General features: G+C 41.5%; 1 protein-coding gene across 1 annotated transcript in view; it reads right to left on the bottom strand.

The window, feature by feature from the left end:
• ngfa (nerve growth factor a (beta polypeptide)) overlaps positions 1-13,161 on the bottom strand; it is a 28,803-nt gene extending 15,642 nt beyond the window's left edge. The window contains exon 1 of the mRNA XM_076276016.1: positions 12,967-13,161. The gene's annotated coding sequence lies outside the window, so the exon portion shown is untranslated. The remainder of the gene's footprint in view (positions 1-12,966) is intronic.
• Between the last annotated feature and the right edge of the window lie 7,678 nt (positions 13,162-20,839).

Genomic DNA, 20,839 nt, shown 5'->3' with positions numbered 1-20,839 from the left:
TTGTGTCTGAGGAGTTTTGTTTATCTAACACACACACACACACACACACTCTCTCTCTCTCAAACACACACACACACACACACACACAGACACACACACACACACACACACACACTCTCTCTCAAACACACACACACACACACACACACACACACACACACAAACACAAACACAAACACAAAGGCATGCACACGGATGGGTGCACACACAAACGCACACACACACACACACACACACACTCCTTGTAGGAATTCTTGTTAAAGTGAAATTCACATCTCCTGACAAAAATCATTTTTATTTTCATTTCTGGCTTGCTATTGTTGGGAAAGCAGCCAATACTACATGACTTATTCAAAATACGGCCCCATAGAGTGTATCAGTTTTCAAACAAACAACAAAATTTGACTGCTATTACAGTTTTTTTCTGAATGCTTAAACACAACTGTGATTCTTATAGCACAATTTCTAAAACTATTAATACTTATAGCAAAACTACTCACTGAGTTCGCAAAACTAAAAGCACAAACACTGCTTTGCACTCAGTTTGCAATTTTGTAACACACACTTTGCACAACTGTAGGCACAATTCACTGCACTTACACTATTTTGCCAACTCTCTGGCACACTTTCTCATGTGAAAACTGTTTTAGATAATTAGTTCACTTTGCAATCAGCCTAAGCACTATAAATAAGCCACAGGTAATGTACAATGGGTACAATGGAGGGAACAGGAAGAGTGAGAAGAGAAAGAAATAGCCCTTTTACAGCAAAAAAAAACAGTCTCATGTGGGGATATTGTCATGTCAGGCCAGGATACGTCATTCCAGAATATATTTTTCCCGGTGCCTTGGACTAGGACATTGCATGTGATGTAGACGGAATTTTGAGAGACGACCCGAGACTGATTTGTTTTGTCTCAGTGAAATTGCTATTTTGTGTTTTGACTTGGAAAAACAGACGTGTGTTTGTTTTGATGAATGTAAATAAACACCAATACTTACAGTAAAGTTTGGATCCCTGTATGTTTACAGAACTATGACAAAAGTATGACCTCAAACTGACATAGTCTACCTTGTGCACAGAGAAAGCAAAAGCCAGATGTGTTTTTTATTCAGACCATCAGTGTGTAGTTGGCACATTGTGTGCTTATTATTGTGATGGCTTGTGTTTACTGTTTGATACGAAAACACAATTTTTACGAAGGTGTGAAGAGTTAAGCAAGGTGTGTTGGCTTTTGCAAGAGAACTACGATGTTTTGCTGATTGGGTGAGAGGTTTTGCCATTTGTGTGTAGAGTTTTGCAAAAAAAGCCATAGTTACAAAAAATGTGCTTAAGCAATCAGAAAAAACTGTAGAGTGCATGACTGGAAAAGTAGACTTTTGCAGGAAAGAACACAAATCATGTAGGTTGTTTGAAAAGGACAGGATGCCAATACAATTCAGTCTTGTTACTGTAGGCTGTATCAAAGCAGGGCTGCAGTGAGCTATTTGAGTATTCTGAGTGGAATTGCTACAATTCATGCTATACTGTGAGAAAATGACAGATCAGATAAGATGATGCTAAGGTTACATCTGAAGTCTGGTGTGTAGACTAGCCTGTCAACAGATTATTTGTGTTACTGTAAATTAATCACTCACAAATATTTAAATGCTGGCTAGCGTTAGTTTTGGTGGTCTTTTGGCTGAGCTTGAAACATAAATCTTGCCCATAAAAATCAGTAGTGACACATGAGCAGCCTAATGTAACAACGTGCATTTTGAAATGGTACTTCCCAAGTAAGGGTACGTTCAGACATGGCGTCTTTTTCTAACAAGTCATGCAGACTACTTTTCCAGTTTAAAAAAAAAATCTGCCATTAGTTTTTTTTTCCACTAAAAGTTGAAAATTTCTCAACTTTAAAAACAGCTCCAAGCTGCAGAAAACGTCGCCGTGATCACATTTTAAAAGAAGCCGAGGATTGTTTTGAAAACACGGTCTACTCCATATAATTATAATGCAAAATGGACGCCAATATACTAACACATATCATATGATTTGTTGTGTGTTGACAAAGTCCACAAAACATATTACACATGTTTACTGAAAGAAAACTTCAGCTGCTTTCATTAGTATTTGCATGGCATCCATTGTATCCCTCTGTGTTGACAAGGGCATTTCACAAGGGCATTTAGCATAACATCCACAGCACAGGTGTTTTATGTTTTGATGATATCTTTCATCTTACTAATTGAATGTTATTGATTAATATATAATTCATTAACAGAATCCTCTTACTGATGCTTTAGATATGACTGCCTACACAGGTTTCCTTTAGTATCTTTATTTAGTGAGCAAATTGAAGGTTGTTCAAAACAATTTACCACTTAAATGAATGGCAACTATCAAATTTATAGACTTGATTTATTTGGTTGTGACATTAACATGTGTCTTTCAAACCATCCATAACTTGGGAGATAGGCTTTATTACAGAGTTATTAATTGATGAAACCATTATCGAAATATAATTTAATATCATCTATCCTCTAACAATAGATACGCTTATTGATTTAAAGATAAATTCTACGTCCACCTCAGCAAGAGGGACCTTGATATGGGGAGAGTGAAGAAAAAATGCTTTTGTTAAATCACACATAAATACTGGAAGTTCATAGATGCCTTATGTCATTTAAAATAAAGACTTGTTCTCTTGTACTGATAAGCTTAGAGATGTGCAGTTCACTGCAGTTTAGAATGTTTTAGATTTTTATATGAATTTATACATGTTTACATCTTTAATCAGAAACAAAGCCAATGACAATAACATCAAAAACAAAATAATTTTCAATGCTGCTGTATTGCTAGAAACAGCTGTCTCTGCATAGAGAAAAATACTCGGCTGGGAAATGCAACATTGGATAATTACTCTTGTATTTGGCATCTTTTTCTGTTGAAGTGCTTGCATATACGTTGTTAATAGATATTTAAGTGACTGCAATGCAGTCTGTTTTCTGAATTTCTGGGGAAAAAAAGTTTAACTTTTTTGGCTAAAGACAGCTGAAATGTTCTCAATAAAGTATTCATTAAACTGCATTTGCCGACTATTTCCAGAAATCTTGATTATCAAATGTATTCTCTAAATACTTGAGAAAAATCAGTAAAAAAAAACAAAGACAACGAAACAAACAAAAAACAAAATAGCAAAAGCTCAACTTCCCTCTTTTAGCCAGAACAGAGGCCACGCATTGGCTTGCTTCTCCCTACTGAGACATTGCTCAATAGCCTGTGAATTTCAGAAGTGTGACCGTGTTTAATGTTCTCTTAACAAACTCTCCCAGAGCATATCACAAGCCCTGAAACATAACCCAAAGGATGCCAGAGGCTGCTTTGGAACGGTTGAATCGTGCTCTTTTAGAGGTTCTTACAACATACCCCTCACCCCCACCCGTGCCCCCACTCAAAACGCTTTGTGGGTGGTGGGACCTTGAGAGCCTGTTGAACATCTTTTCCAGACTGCTGCCATTTCACGACCTTGACATTGAGCAATGTTCTCATGACAAGCGTGTTCGTTTTTTGGCAGTAGCTCTGCCATAATTCCCTGTAGCTGGTGAGAATTTTATCTTTCACAGTGGAATTGGGAGAGCGACATGTAGACAAGCATGCTCCCTGTGCACACTGTGAATGAGAGAGGAAGAGTGAGAAAAAAGAGAGAGAGAGAGAGAGAGAGAGAGAGAGAGAGAGAGACGAATGGTACCCTATACCTTCACTCAGAAGTATCTAACTTCTCCCACAATTGACTATTTGCCTTTTTTGGAGTTTTTAGCCTTTCACAGTGTAGCTAATTGAAACCAGTGGCCCTAGCACTCAGTCTCACCTTAACCACAATGCCCAACTTTACCATCACTACAATACATGCATACTAGAACTTCTCTGAACATGAAAATCCTCTGAGATTTGTGCTGCAGTGAATTCATTTCTGATCATTCTGATCCTAACATGCAAAGCATTTGCAGAGCCTATACTACTGCAATAACTTGATGTGATGTGACTCAAAATGTTATTATTATTATTTTCTTCTGTATTATTGTGTTAAAATGTCTCAAATGTAAAGCATGTTGAGCTGCATTCTGTGCTATACAAGGTGCTATACAAATAAAGCTTATTATTACTATACAAACTAGATGTACCGCAGAGCGGTACAAAATATGACGCCGCCCAGTCCAGCACATTTTTTCCACATAAAGAAATCACGCTGAAAGGCCTATATGATTCTGTCTCACTAAATTGCATTATCCACACTCAATTCTCACTGGTATCTGCTAGACAACAAGTACCAAAACATACATGTAAAATTAATTTTATACAACCCCACCTCCATCTTGCCTGTTCATAATTCTGAGAAATTCTTGATTGTTTGTGTTATGTTTATGTTATGTGTGTGGGTGTGAGTGTGTGTGTGTGTGCGTGCTTGTGTGTGTGCCTGCGTATGTGCCTGTGCATGCAAGCGTACATATGTCTACTGTGTGAGTATGTGTCATACGTATGATTACTGTGAATGTATGTGTGTGTGTGTGTGTATCTGTTTGTGCACATGTGTGCACATGAAATGGGTTAACATGACCCCTGGAGGCAAACATACGGAAAAAAATGGTCATCCTAGGCCCTACAGTTCTCAAGATATTCACAGAGAACTGTGTCTGCCCTACCCTCCTTTCGGGGGGTCCAGTCCAGCGGGGGGGCTACAGATCAAAACGAAAAATGACGGTTCCATGCTATCCATGTGGGGGTACATGCCCACCCAGTTTTGTGTACCCCGGTCTTTCAGTGTCCCGGGAATCCTTGTTGGTGTACGTCACTAAATGTACACATAAATTATTTTATTGTAAGGCCCCCCATGAACGAAAGTACACAAAACTTGGCATGCATTCGGAGGGTGTCATAATGATCCTACACTTTTAATCTCGTGCAGTTTTGACCTTGTCAGCCAGAGATATTGTGATGAAAACACCTAATTTTTTGCTTTTTAATTTTTAACTAGGTGGCGCTATACATGAAATAAGTGGTAATGGGATGGGTTGACATGCCCCCTTAAGACCAACATACATAAAAAAGGTGGACCTCCTAGGCCCTACGGTTCTCGAGATATTCACAGAAAACTGTCTCCGGCCACCTACAGGCCAGTTAGTGTATAGTAACATAAATTAATTTATTGTGTGGCCCCCCATGAACGGAATTCCACAAAATTTGGCGTGCATACAGAGGGTGTCATAATGATCCTACACTTCCAATTTCGTGCAGTTTTGACTATGTTAGGTCACAGATACCTTCAATTACAACACCTCATTTTTACTTTTTTGTGTTTAACTAGGTGGCGCTATACATGAAATGAGTGGTTATGGAATGGGCTGTGCGGCGGTCATAATAAAGCGTATTATTATGCTAGTGGTATGTTAAAGGAGTGGCTTTTATTTGCTGGTCCAAGTTTCTTACAAGCTTCTACAAACTACAGTATATTGCATTAGATGATTAACTAGATGTACCGCATAGCGGTACAAAATATGACCGCCGCTCAGTCCTGTACATCCGTTCCGCGAACATAAATCACACTAAGCAATTTGTATCCATCTTCTACTCCACACCCAGTCTTGAAACTTTGGTGTATGCTTGTTTGGCATGCCTGTGTGTGTGTGTGCGGACCGCACAGCAAGTAGCCTGCTGGCACTGCGAAGGTGAATAGATTTGTAGCACTAGCCAAAAAAACATTGTTATAAAACCTTTAAAATCTCTAAACAATCACAAGTAGGGCAGTTCATCACAGTTCATCCATTGCAACTGGACTGATGAAAGGTCATGTACACCTGTAGGCTACATTGTATTTAGGGAAAGCAGAAGGTATCAGTTTTACATTTATTTATTTATTTATTAACAAACAAAACAATCCCTGTCATTTCCATGCAGTTTTCAACAGCTATCAAGAAGAGAGGTCATGCCATGGATTTTTGTGAATGTTTCTTCTTCTACATATGCACGATTTTAGTCATCTTTAGTTCATATGATATTCAACTTTATTGTCAATGCACAAATTAAATACCAATAGTCTAAAACGAAATGCAGTTTTACATCTAACCAGTGGTACAAATAACTGACATGTCCAAAAGGGCCTTAATGAAATGCGTCGCTAGACTGTTCACATTTTAATAGGCCAAGTTGAGAGCTACGTCCGTTATTGTTCATGGGAAAAATACTGATGGCCGCGGACCACTGGTTGAAAACACCTGGCTTACAGTATCAAGCGGACTTAAGCTGCCACCTCTTGGTGAAAAGTTGTAATACATTTCACCCAGCTGCATGAATCACAGAAAGTGCGAATGAAGTGGCTACTTCACTGGGACCCACTGTACAGTAGCTGAAGGTCTGTGGCTAAAGCAGCCATAATGAAAGTGTTATCATTGTTTGGATACTTCCCCGCTTTTTAATCGCATAGACTGCAACTACCAAGCTGGAATCAAAGCACATCGATTTACCTCTCACAGTCACACCCTAAACAAACACTTCAAACAAACAAACAATCGTCTCAGTCTCACGCATGTATAGCCATAGGCAAAACTGTATCAGACGTAACGTTAGTAAATCATCCATCGCACAGAATGATTTTTGTAGCACGTGCAATAGGTACAGCCCTGCCCTGGATACATCTCTCAAAGTGCGCTCTAAAACATTTGGTTTAAATGGAGATCATCACTGGTGCGTTAATAAATCTACATTGTGATGAGTTGACACAAATGATTCACTTTGACGGATTTATGTAGTCTAGTCAATTACGTCGGTTCAGCCCTATGTTACTTTACTTTGAAACTTTCCAACCCACTTTAGATTAACTTCCAACAAAATTACGTCTCACTGCAATGATGCGCCATCTGGTGGACAAACGACTAAGTAACGCCAATACTGGAAATGCTGCCAAATGATGATGAATATTTGTTTTTCCTTTAATCCTACTGAATTTGTAATTATGTATCGGCCGTTCTAATTGCCGATACCGATAGTATGTGGGTGCCTGTGTGTGTGTGCGTGTGTATGAGTGTGCACCACCATCTACAGGCCAATGAATGTACAGTCACTAAATGTACATATTAACTTGACCCCCCCCATGGATGAAATTCTACGAAACTTGGCATACCCCCAGAGAATGTCAGGATAATCATACACATAAAATTTGGTGCAGTTCTGAACATCTTAACTGAAGAGAGGGGCGATTAAAGCAGAATGATATTGCATTTTCATTTTTTACCGGGGGGGTGCAAATCACAAATGAGTGATTATGGGCTAGGTTGATGTGGGCCCTTGAGACCAACATACCATAAAAATGTATTCATCCTCGGTGCCACGGTTCAGGTAGTTATTTAGGAAAAATTGCATTTTTTGGGTTTTGGGGGGCCCAGCGCGGGGGGGGGGGGGGGGGGGGGGGGGGAGTGGCCCCCAGGGACCAAACAAAAATTTTCCGTAAAAGTCTAGGGGGGCTACATACCCACCAAATTTCATGTGCCCCGGTGTTTCGGTGTCCCGGGTATCGTTGACCAAAAATTCAGGAAGTAGATGACAGAAGAAAAAAAACTTTGACAATCCCTATACCCTATATGACCGCTTTGCTAGCTGGTTAAATGAGCGGACATGCTTAGTCAGTGGAGACACGGTTGAGTCAGTCGAGACACAGTTGAGTCAGCAAAGCCTTGCTCACGTGAGCTGCTCTCAAAGGAGTGAGAGAGGGAGACCTGCTGTTTTATAACCCTGTAATAATACCTAATTAGACCTGGGTGGATGGAATCCATGATGTGTGGTTGGCTGCAAGCGCAAAAAGGTCACGCCATTTGAACAGTTACATATTTTTCGTACTGCAAAGAAATGTAAAGATCATTGCCATATGTTTGCAGTCAAAGATTCACACAAAGGGCCTTGTGCATTGTGAGGAAATGTTGTTGAAAAGGGTATGGTTTTTATATCAGGACATCCTCAGTTGTCAGAGTCAGGTCTCAGGGCTGCATGATGGGCTATGCAGGTCTCTCAGGAAGAGATTCGTTTATATTGTGTAATATCTGCTGGATAAGAATACAACTGTTGTATTGATGCATGCTGGGTTAAAGCCCAGGACCTGTTTTTTAGAAGTCTAAACACAATCTGGTTCTCAAGTGGAATAGAGTCAGTGTAATGCATTTGGCTCCGAAAAATGCTTTGGCTTTGTGGTGCACGTAACTAGACTGTGTAAATATTTGTAGACATAATAAATGTATACTGTATTAATAGCAAAAAAAAATCTTGTTTAAAACACAGAAAGACTAACTGTGGAGTGTACCCAATGCATTGGACTACTTTATTGCAGTGCATTTGGGAAAATATCTTTTTACGGTTTTCTAGCGGATCCTGTAGAAGCTACACATAATATGCTGTCTGTTGCGTCTGAGGATCTGCAATGCTCACAGAGAGAGAGAGAGAGAGAGAGAGAGAGAGAGTGAGAGAGAGAGAGCGAGAGAGACAGAGAGAGAGAGTGAGTGAGACAGCAAGCGAGAGCGAGCGAGAACGCGGGTGTCCTCTGATCCTTCTGACTCTGACTCACCTCACCACAGTTTTGCTTTCCCTGAAATGACAAGTCTGTGCATTGGCCCTCCATATCGGCCAAAGCCAGTCAACAGGAAAGGAGCGGCAGACTCAAAGCAATGGGCGTGTATACACGTGTGGGTACATTTGTTTGTGTTTATGTGTGTATGTGTGTGTGTGTGCTTGTGGGTGTATCGTTTGCATGGAATGTGTGTGCACCTACAGTATGTTGTGTGTGTGTCTGCGGTATGTTTGTGTGTTTGTGTGCATTGTGCACTTCATGTACAGGCAAGCAATACACAAGGTGTCATCATGAAACCGTGGCAAAGCAGATGGCTTGCTCAGACCACCGTTATGCGTCTGTGGTCACCATTCCATTTTGCATACACACACACACACACACACACACACACACACACACACACACACACACACACACACACACACACACACACCACACACACACACCCCTGCACACACACACACACACACACACACACACACACACACACACACACACACCACACACACACACCCCTGCACACACACACACACACACACACACACAAACACATCAGTGTTAAGTCAACACTCTTTCGTCTGAGGATTGTTATGATACCAGTCGTGCCAGACCAAATGATTTACCACTAATCAGTGGCTGGTGATGGGACACAGAAAGAGGACACCCCTGGGCTGTTGAAACAGACTGTATCAGACGTAACGTTAGTAAATCATCCATCGCACAGAATGATTTTTGTAGCACGTGCAATAGGTACAGCCCTGCCCTGGATACATCTCTCAAAGTGCGCTCTAAAACATTTGGTTTAAATGGAGATCATCACTGGTGCGTTAATAAATCTACATTGTGATGAGTTGACACAAATGATTCACTTTGACGGATTTATGTAGTCTAGTCAATTACGTCGGTTCAGCCCTATGTTACTTTACTTTGAAACTTTCCAACCCACTTTAGATTAACTTCCAACAAAATTACGTCTCACTGCAATGATGCGCCATCTGGTGGACAAACGACTAAGTAACGCCAATACTGGAAATGCTGCCAAATGATGATGAATATTCGTTTGCATGGAATGTGTGTGCACCTACAGTATGTTGTGTGTGTGTCTGCGGTATGTTTGTGTGTTTGTGTGCATTGTGCACTTCATGTACAGGCAAGCAATACACAAGGTGTCATCATGAAACCGTGGCAAAGCAGATGGCTTGCTCAGACCACCGTTATGCGTCTGTGGTCACCATTCCATTTTGCATACACACACACACACACACACACACACACACACACACACACACACACACACACACACACACACACACACACCACACACACACACCCCTGCACACACACACACACACACACACACACACACACACACACACACACACACCACACACACACACCCCTGCACACACACACACACACACACACACACAAACACATCAGTGTTAAGTCAACACTCTTTCGTCTGAGGATTGTTATGATACCAGTCGTGCCAGACCAAATGATTTACCACTAATCAGTGGCTGGTGATGGGACACAGAAAGAGGACACCCCTGGGCTGTTGAAACAGACCTAATAGTGATGAGACATACTGTTCGCAGGCCGAGTGATGTGGATGGCTTCCAAAGAAGGTTGTACAAAAGAATGAATGAAATGTGGGATTAAGAAAGTACAGTGATGTGCATCGGTATTTTTACAGGGATTAGGTTTTGAGGGAAGATGAAATTGTTCCCTTATTCAAACTATAAGACAGGTGATGTAGCATGCAGCATGATGGAGCAGCTTTGGAATGATAAAAAATGATGACAGATGAAACAGAATAAAGCAAAACATTATTTGAAGCTGTCTGCCCATGTAACAGTGCTCTAAATGCTCAGAATATTAGAGCGAAATGTACCATGTCAAAGAGCAGGTGTTTGTGCTTAAAAAAGACAATTGAGTTGTTGACTTTGTTAATGAGACACACTTTCTGAAAGAGAGCAGAATGTTTCTGAAAGCCTGTACAGATGGCTTACTTACGACAACACTACAACTCAGATTTATTATTTTTCACCTGACTTAATATCAAATGCATTTAATCTGAAATGCATTCAATCTGATGATAAATACATATTTATAGAAATACGTTTTGATTTAGAAAATAATGATAAGATAGCAGATACAACAATACAAATATGTAACACAAATATTTTTTAAGAGGACAATACTACAAATTTAAAACATGGATCTTCAAATTTCCGTAACACCTCATGACTGTCACATCCAGTAAATTGAATAGAGTGACAACTTCAGTCTTCGTCTGAATTCTTTTGTCATCCATAAGGCAGGCAGACCGGCAGGGAGGAACAAAAAATGTCCCAAAGAAGAGTAACATGTCTGGTAGTATTTCATTAGCTTTTCCCAGCCAGCGGTCCAGTGATCATCGCAGGGAGGGTTTCTCTGGCTTTCCCTCCCTGTTGACAGCCCCAAAGGCTCATGTATTCTCAGAGCCTTGACCTCTGTCTCAGGTCACCCCTCTTGACAAACACAAAGGAAGCTCTTTCCAAAAGGGAGTTTTTCTCAAAAGGGTTCAACATAAAAAATATTTTCCCTCTGTTTCCCATACATTTATCATTGTCTCTTTCTCTCTTTCTCTCTCTCTGTGCATACATTGTATTTAAAGTTGAGTGCGGATGGAAAGGGACATCTGATATCTTTGTCGCTCTGTCCACTGTAACTCTGAAGCCAGCACTGGTGCTCCCAGGTGCTTTTAGCTGAAGAGCGTTTGGCTGTAGTCCACGCGTGCCGGTGAAGACCTCATTAACACTCATTACTACATCCAGCATCGATTGTGCTCAGATAACCGCTCACCGCAGAACTGACCCAGCTCTGCTCTGGAGTTATACGCTGCCCATTTAGCACCGGAGCGGGGCTGGACGCGTGTACAGGTTGGGCAGCAGCAGTGCGGGATGGTACCAGAGCACTACAAAGGGAAAGCTTTAATTCAGGCTCAATGGGAAACCAAAGCTGGCTCATAAATAATAATTGCAGAGATCATTGTATGAAGGGGAAAAGGGCCACTGCCCATCTGCTGTGGATGAGGGGTGAGAGATGAGGTCTGCTTGGCCCTGATGACTTCAACATGTTCAGGCTCTGGGAAGGATGAGCTCAATGACTTAATAGGAGACTCATAATAATATTAACTTTCACTTGCAGTCTTTGAATTTGAATTTGTTAATTTTCAAATTGTTTTTATAGTTTTTAACGTTTTTTTCTCTTACAATGTTGCTAAATTCAAAAGGGCTGGGAAATGTAAACAAAAATATATAGCTGTACATAAGATCCAGTGACATAATTCATAGAAAATGTTTCAGAACAATTTAGAACATTTAGAAAGAGGCTCCAAAATGGCAGAAGAAAAGTTTGATATCTGGCTCCCCAGAGGCGTCTATTCCATTAAACTTAAGCACCGTTCTTAGTGGTAATCTAAAATGGATTTAGTTGTTTTTTCCTTTCCTCGTAAAAAGCTCTGTAACTCGCGGGAGCTGATGTTTCCCCCCGTTTCAATGCATGTGCAGTATTCCCTAGTGTGAATACCAGCTATGAAGCCGACTGACACGCTAACAACTGCCCCCGCCCAGATGAGTATGATAAAGACTGAAACGTGTTCCATGTCTGTGCTGTGCTTGGAGCAAGGCTGTGGCTCTGAGAGAGAGAGAAGAGAGAGAGAGAAGAGAGAGAGAGAGAGAGAGAGTGGCGGGTTGTGTAATATGAGGAGGCTGACGGTAAGATGTACAGCGAGAGAGAGAGAGAGAGAGAGGGAGAGAAAGAAGGAGAAAAGTAACCTGATGTCCCAGAGGTCTATCCCTTGAGAAGAATGGGTATAGGCAGGGGGTGGGGGGTCCATTGAACTCTACAGAATTGCCCCAAACAGCCACCAACCCCACTACCCTCCCCACCCTCCTCTCCAGCGCAGTGCAAGCACTTCCCAACCAGTAGCTTCTGGTGCACAGTTAAGGAGAAAGTCTATAAATTACTTGACTGTTTCCTCTCTTTTTAATGTCCAGTCCAGACTTCACTGCACTCTTAACTAACTAAAGAACAGAGAAAATGCAGTGTTCTACAACTCTTCCTCTATCTCTCTCTCTCTCTCACTCCCGTTCACACTGTTCACTGTCTCAGAAAGCTTGTCTCAGAACAGTTCCTATTCTGTTTTACCTATTAAAGAACTTTCTTCAGCACTGAGCTACAGGTATAAATACACAGACCGGGAAATTATAACTGGAAAAACACATTCGCTCAACTGACAGGTATACTGTACGTAAACCCTCTCTCCAACACAACTTTTCCCCTCACAAGCAAAAGTATTCCAAGAGCGAGATAGCATCAGTCACTCTTACCTCAGGTCTATTTTCAACTCTCGGGTGGGTCAAAGTCAAGTCCCAGGCAAAGTTTGGCAGTATATTCCACCTTCCACTAGTCCAGGCAGTGTATCCGTTCAACCCCAAAGCCCAAAGTCCAGCAGCTGACTCTTCTTCTACAAATGACCATCCAGGTAGAGTGCCATTCACGCAGGCTCTGCTCTCTGCTCCCACTCTCTGTGGGGAGATTGATTGTTCTGAAAGTTAGAGGAGAGGAGTCCCAGCACCCAGTCATCCACCTCCTCTGAGAAACTCCAACAGGTCCTAGTGCCTACCACTCCCTGACAGTGCCTCACACTCTCTCTCTCTCTCCCTCTCTCTGCTTCTCTCTCTATCTGTCTCGACCTCTCACACTAAAAAATAACATTGATGGAGACTCTTACCACTTTAGTCCATCTCCCTGTGAGTGTGTGTATGTGAAACTGAGTGAATATTTGTGCATGTGTATGTGAGTGTATATCTGTGTGCATGCCTGTGTGTGTGTGAGTGTATATTTGTGTGCATGCCTGTGTGTGTCTGTTTTTGTGTGTGTTGGGGGTGGGGGGGTGTAGCACATATCCATGGCTTTGTGAGGGTCCTCCTGTGTCAGTGATTCATGAGTGGTCGGCCTGACCCGCGTTAACAGCCCCACTCCTCTGACATTTCCTGTGGAGAGAGCTAACCTTAGTCATGGGCGCTTTACTTTGACTTGACACAGTTTGAGATTACAGGAGCTGAACCACATCCACCACCAGTACTGCTGCCAGGGATCTTTTTTCATGTGTGTGTGTGTGTGCAATACTGTATGTTATTGACAGATCTGATTTTGATTGAACTAATTTTGGAAGCACTAAGAAAATGTCAATCCCGTGAAGTATTTGATTTTTGCAGTTCAGTTGCGATCAGACAGGACACTGTTTTTGCAGTGAAAGGCGTCTTTTTTCCGTTCTTTTGTATTAGCAGTAAGCGTGTTGGCGGCTGCTTATGTACACTGGGTGCCTCACATTTTGTGGGCCTGCTGCACTTAGCGCTTTGGCAGAGGCGCCCTGAGCGTGTTTATAAAAACACAATACACCTCACATTTAACAAGTGGCAAACAGCCTCCTGTCTAATCCCGCTCTTAAACAGTATTACAGTGAGAATGTATAACATCACTTCAGTGAATTACTGTAGGCATTGATAAAAAGGCCGTATGACCGTCTTGGAGCTAATGAAATTAAATTTTGTGTTAAACCTAACACTGTATCACATTCAGAAGTTGTGGATTATGTCGAAGGAAGTGAAAAGCAGCATACCTCTGGAAGACTTTCTCACAGATGGATCAAAATCTGGTTTTAATAACGCTGGACGGGAAATTCCCATAAACACCCCCACTAACATACACTTTCCCTATGACCAATGAAATTGCAGCGTTCCCAATGCTTCTTTAATTATAAGATTACGTTAGGGTATTCAGCATAGGCAATGTTTGACACTCAACACCTGCTCTTGCCAAACACACTCTATATAACTTCAGTCTGTGGTTTTTGAGGGGGTAATTTAATTTCGAATAACCCCAGAATAGTCTACCTGAAGAATGCTGACGGCACACAGTGTAGTCTAATAGGTCTAGACCATAATGACCATACATACTGTGTGAACTTTGCCACACCCAGTATTGAACTGGGACGTGGTGCTTTCGTATCACAACACAAGGGTCTCAGAGTACATTTTTCACTTCACAGACTTGACTGTTTCACTCCCATCTAAAGGATATCCATTTTTTAGCCCCTGGCCCTTTGGACATCCACTCAAGGCAATGCAGAGAAATGGTGAAGAGGACACTTTTTCCTGTTATCTGCATATTTCATTTGTCAAACACTGATGGTGTGTCTAAAGTCACACTGGACATGACATTGATGTCATGGATGAATTTGACCAATAACCAATCTATTTAATTAATAAATTGTCATGTTGTCATGATGTGGCTGACAAAATAATATTTTCATTTGGTGATGGCATTTAAAAAGTAATTGAGTTTCTCTGTTGTTCTCTATTCTACTGAGCTTAAGTATAATGACAAAGATGTAGCCCTCCATATTTCATCCCGGTCTGCAAAATGTGTCAGCTCAATTAGGGTGTATGTAATTCTTAAAATCATAATATACTTGGCCATTAGATGTGACACCAATATAAGTGCCGCACACACTTTGCCTGCGGTAGGAAGCCTAAATGCTGGAGTCAAATGCTGTCATTTTGGATAGTTCATTCAAGTCACGTTCATTTGATAGCGCTGTCAGTGCTCTGGAACAGAGGCAGCATTTCAGTAAGGGTGGAACCGTCAGTGAACCGTGTAAACCTGGGTCAGAGAACCATGACATATGTTATGAGGGACATCTCACACTTACCTCACAGGTGTTGAGGTCTATTCCGTACAACACAGCCATTTGTGCCTGATGTTTTGACTAGTCTGACACAATGATTGTTTTTTGACTATGATGTGTTCCTGCTGGGTGTTCAGAAAAACGCTGTTTGAGCGTGCTCTGTGAGGACATTTGACCAGTGAAAATCACACATAAATAAATCACCAGATGAAGTTCATGACCATGTGTTTTATCTTGCATGCATTTCCAGAGGGTCTGCATTGCTCTGAAGCCATGCTAAAATGCCATGTGAACTGAGTGAAAATGTCAGGTGCATTTAAGACAGTCACACCTGACAATCAGTCAAGTTTTTTTTTTGATTGACTTAACCACATACATGTCCTCAGCAGGACATTGTGAAAACATTTGGTTGCTAGTAGCAATGGGGCGTGGCAGGCTCTGCTCTGTGCCCCGGAGCTTTGGGTTGTTCTGGTTGCGTTTTTTGAGTGATGCCCCATATCGCTGTGCCCCGTTTAGGTGTGTTTTCAACTCTTGTGCACCTGGCCCGCTGCCCAGAACGCCTCAGGGTGAGAAAGGGAGAGTCTTCAAAGCGGAATTTAGCGGACTGTCGGTTTCATTCTTCATAATGTCATCAGTCTGTGCTACATGTGTGGAATTTCTACATTTGTCTATGCACACTGACATGTGGTTGAATATTGTTGTCACTAGTAGTTTCTTGTTGGAAATGGAGATGTTGAAATTTTGAATGATTTTCATAGCAATCTGATATCCATATGGTAACAATGGGCAGAGTACACAGTGAGTCTTCATGTTACATGAATTACATGTAAACACTCTTATTAGAAATTCCCTTTAACTTTTTATGGAGGCCATGTTTTCCTCATTATCTATAACTTGGATTTACTAAACGTCAGTTACGAGGCTGACACATCCTGGGCACAAAGCCCACAGCCCACACCACAGAGATAACAGCTCGGCACCACAAGTCTATTCAGCATTCAACACCATATACACATGTCCTCATTATCTTCAGTGACTCACTGTACAGTAGCTGCTTTCCATTTCAACCCTTCAACCCCTCAACCAGCACTATTTGTCCAGCAGTCCATCTCAGTGAAGGACAGTATGGCTTCTCGTGGTGTGTATTGTTCAGGCGGCAATGCCGCCCACGCGCAAGCACACTTTCTCTCCGGCTCCATAAGGCTGAGAGATGACATATCCCAGCAGCCTCTTCACTCCTCACTCATCGTCTCGTCTTGTTTGTGCCTCCCACGTCGTACAGGCGAGCGAGCGACCAACGAGAATCCGGCCCATTGTCCTGCCAAGGCCGCCTATGCCAAGCAAACATCCAAGTCATCCAGTGTGAGCTGCCACAGAACACAAGGCCCTCACGAGGAACAGACTGCACAGAGTAAACATGGAGAGGTAGGACAGAACAAGAGAGAGAGCGATAGAGACAGACAAAGGGAGAGCAAGAAGGAGCAAGAGAGAAAGGGGGAGGAAAAGAAAGAGAGAAAAGAAAGACACATGGAGAGAAAGAAAGAGACAGTAAGGCACAGCAAAAGAGAGAGACACAGCAGGGATAGAAAGATGGAGAGAAAGTGAGATGAGAGATAGATGTGTGCAAACTCATTGTTTAATGTCACATTTGTTTGTTTGCTTCGCCATGTCACCAGAGCAGGATGTCACAAATGCAGTAGGTTCCGGAATTCATACAAGAGGACTTCATGTGTTCTTTACAGAAAATAAATTACGTTTCAAGCCTTCTGGTTTGGTGGCCTTGCAACACATCAGTATTTAATTATATGTAGATGCAGAGTATCCATTTCAGACTAAACTTTTAAAATAACCAGCAAAATCCAGTGTCAAGAGAAGAGCATTACCTGGGTTTCTTATACCCCTCGAAGACAAAGGCAATTGCAGTTGACGGACAACTTTTCCCATTAACCTTATACCATCAGTACTGTACATTGCAGGTTGCCAACTGTCATTATATAACCCACGCAGCACAGCAGTCTGGATCTTTTCCACACAGTTCTGCATTCTCAAACGACCATGGCACTTACTGTACTCCTCCAGGCTTCAGAGAAGAGACACAGTGGCCTCTCACAACGGCTCATTGCTTTCACTGTTGTCAGTTCATCAGCATTTTTCATAAACACAAGTAGGGTATTAACCTCTCAAAGATTTCATTAAGACAGCTGCCCAATGAGTTATAGCCATGTGGAATCATGCACTGTTCAGTCAACACATGTTTTACAAATGGGCAAAGTAGTAGAGTGTACCTGTACATACTGTATATTTCAGAACAACAGCTCAGTACAGTTACTCATACATGAAAGGACATTTTTGCACTGGCTGACCACATTAGTGTATCTGTTTACAAATAGGCAGAAGACATGTCCATAGATCCTGTGTGGTCCTGCCTATCTATGCCTGTAGAGGGCAATTGTAAATGAAAGAATAAACAGGGTGCTGGACAAATTTGTTTGTATCCATAAACACACAAAACACATTTGTTAAACAAATGAGTTCATGAGATGTGTTAGTTTGTGTAACTAACAGTTCAGAAAGGAGAGGAAATGCTTTGCTCCAATGGCCAATGCTCAGCTTTCCTTTGTTAATGAAAAAAAAACAAATAATTTCTCTCAGCAGCCTGTTCTCATTGTTCAAAGTTTCAAAGAAAGTGTCTCTCCTGCTGATTCGTTTTTATGAAGAAACGTTTTTTTTTTTACTTTTAGTTGAGCTCCATATTAACTGAGCTCCAGATTTTGTGTTGACTTATTCTAATTGTCTTGACGTGGAAGTTGATGACTAAATATGAGCAGAATTCATGTCTGCAGAGAAATGACATAGTTCCGATCACCATAACTGGAGAAATCCTCCAGCAAAAACACATTTTCTCTTAATTGGATAACCTGACTGTCACATTGGCATTCCCGTATTCATCAGTGCGTCCCAAAGAAAACAAAACTTGGCCTTTTTTTCTGTGTGTGTGTGTGTGTGTGTGTGAGAGAGAGAGAGAGCCTGGGAAAAAGAACAACTCCATCCAACTGTTGGTTCGGCTTAAGCAAATTTGAGGGTTTGGAGAACAAGAGTCTGTAATCACGGACTCCCAAGTTGAATATTGGCACGACAGACAGCTTGCCATTCTCAGGGGTAATGATACTAAGATCTGCAGTGATGACATGTGTGCTCTGTGTCAGGGGAAGCCTCCCTTTGTGACAGCACGGAAAATCCAAACAGCACATCATACCAGTGACGTCTAAAAGTGAGCAGGCGAACTTACTAGGCTGACTAATTCTCTTATTTTACGGACCAAAGGAATGTTTCTCTAACCTTTGAATGGAAATTCTTTCTTTGATTACTCCCTTTTTGTGTCAGTCAGTCAGGTAATTGAAGAGGTGACTAAGTCTTTGGAAAGAAGAGTTACCAGAATTGTGAGTCAACATTTCAGACACCTACATGCCTCAGCTTCATGAAGGAATAAGTGAACAGTGAGGGAATCAGTCAGGACTGGTGTCTTCATCTGAACTAAATTGTCCTCCGAGTGAAAAACTCTGGCTATTAGTAGCACCACTACCTTTACTTATCAAAACAGATGCTAACAATGCACAAACAAAATGAACTCACTCACAAAGTTTCCTCACTACAGTAATTTCCCAACTATTAGCCACGGTTTATACATTGATTTTGCAAAATTTCTTCAGCTATGAGGTTAATACACGGGTGCAGCTAATATGGTATTAATGGTTTCTGAGACGCCAGCTGGAGCTCAGAACCCAGAAGGCCCAGTCAAGTGAATGGAGCATTCTGCAGCATTATGAAGATGAGCCGTTTAACAATGTTCTGTACAAACAGACCAATATGACAACATACCGGTACCTTGATGAAATTGTGAGTTAGTGTTTCTTGTTTTCCTGTAAAACACCTAATATCCCTTAGAGGGATATCTTTGGTGCCTGTTACTCTGCCTCTGAGAACAGGGAAACATACACAGAGGTTTACACGCAAATTTACAGAGAGGTTAGGTCCAAGACCTGCAGCTGAGATTTTAATGAGTTTCTTGGTTCAGCTTTGAGTTCTTATGTCTGCATGTGTACAGTATGACTGATCACATTGTGTTTCAACTGCATTCTTGAAACATGATGTTTGCTGTGAATGTCTGTCTCAATATTAAACAGACAGTTGTGCAGTTGATTAAAATATGGCATATAGGCATGTAAGGTCATGTGTGCTGCTCAGTTGTCTGTGAAAATAATTATACACCGAGAGACAGAGCTCAACTCAAGCTCAAGCATCCTTTTGGCAGAATGCAAGTCCAATAAGCTTCATATTGTTGTTAAGTGACTGATCCTAACTTTTTCCTCTGCAAAATATGTGATCTTATCAGGAGACCTGATGTACTGTACATACCATGCCATGTTTTTGTGTGCACGTTGCAAGGAAATTACGCCTCAAGTGGGTGCAAAGGTGTTAGTACATCTAGCACAGACTATGTTGTTGACAATAGGTGTACATGCCATATGTTGTTCTTCAGGAAAAACATTGTTCATTAATATTTGTTTAACTCTTTATAATGTAGGGAGAAACATAAACAAAAATGTACATGTCAGTCAACATCGCACATCTGAGTGCTGCAACTGTGTATCCTGTACTGTAGAAGAATTGAATATTAGGCAGCAACAGGTACAGGATGTCAAAATGAGACAGACATGAGCAATCACAGACAAGCAGAGCAGGACTGGATGGTGCTGTAATTCAAGCATAGCTATCAAATGAGTGTGTTGGTATGAACATCAGGGGCTAGTTTCTAGAAAAGTTAGCTTTGCTCAGCCACCGTGGTACGACGCAACAACGACATTGTTACACCTGTTTCCAGGAAGCATCGTACCTGTGTCGCAATTCGCTACCTTTGGCGTTCGAACACTGTAGTTCCAACAACGTTGTTGATGATGCAGTGATACATATCATTGGTGGAAACAGTGGCAACGTGTAATACCCCATCCCCTAGAAATTCTCTGCCATGGCCTATGTCGACATTTTTCTCATTTAAATTTCAGCAAAAACCTAAACCTATTGCAAGCATATAAAGCAGTTAACTTAAGCCGACCAATGTGTCATTATTTGTGTTAAATATCTATGTTGGAGAAAATATATAGCCTACACGAATTTCCGGGTATTGCTAGTTTTGTTGACTATCTCATGGCTTAATGGCAGCGCGTCGGCGCTCTGCATGCTCGACTGGAGTTCGCATCCTATCTCTCCTTTTCACTTCTGAGTAAGAGTAGGTTAGGCCTACAATACACAACAATAGGTTTTGACCATAAATATTTATGCATATAGTTACTCTACATCGAGAGACCAATAGGTACATGACGTCAGTCAAAAACAATTGAATCCACATGTCACACTAGTTCACCAGCAGGTAGTGAGAAGCAAGAGGACAATCTCACTCCATAAGACAATCAAACCTACAACGCTGGGACAAGAAGTCACATGCTTTAGCC

The sequence above is a fragment of the Alosa pseudoharengus genome, unplaced genomic scaffold (genome assembly GCF_046254945.1).
Source record: "Alosa pseudoharengus isolate Yale_2024_CS ecotype anadromous, Long Island Sound unplaced genomic scaffold, YU_APseudo_1.1 YU_APseudo_1.1_scf_9, whole genome shotgun sequence".
Taxonomy (NCBI): domain Eukaryota; kingdom Metazoa; phylum Chordata; class Actinopteri; order Clupeiformes; family Clupeidae; genus Alosa; species Alosa pseudoharengus.
This window is presented reverse-complemented; position numbering and strand designations above follow the sequence as displayed.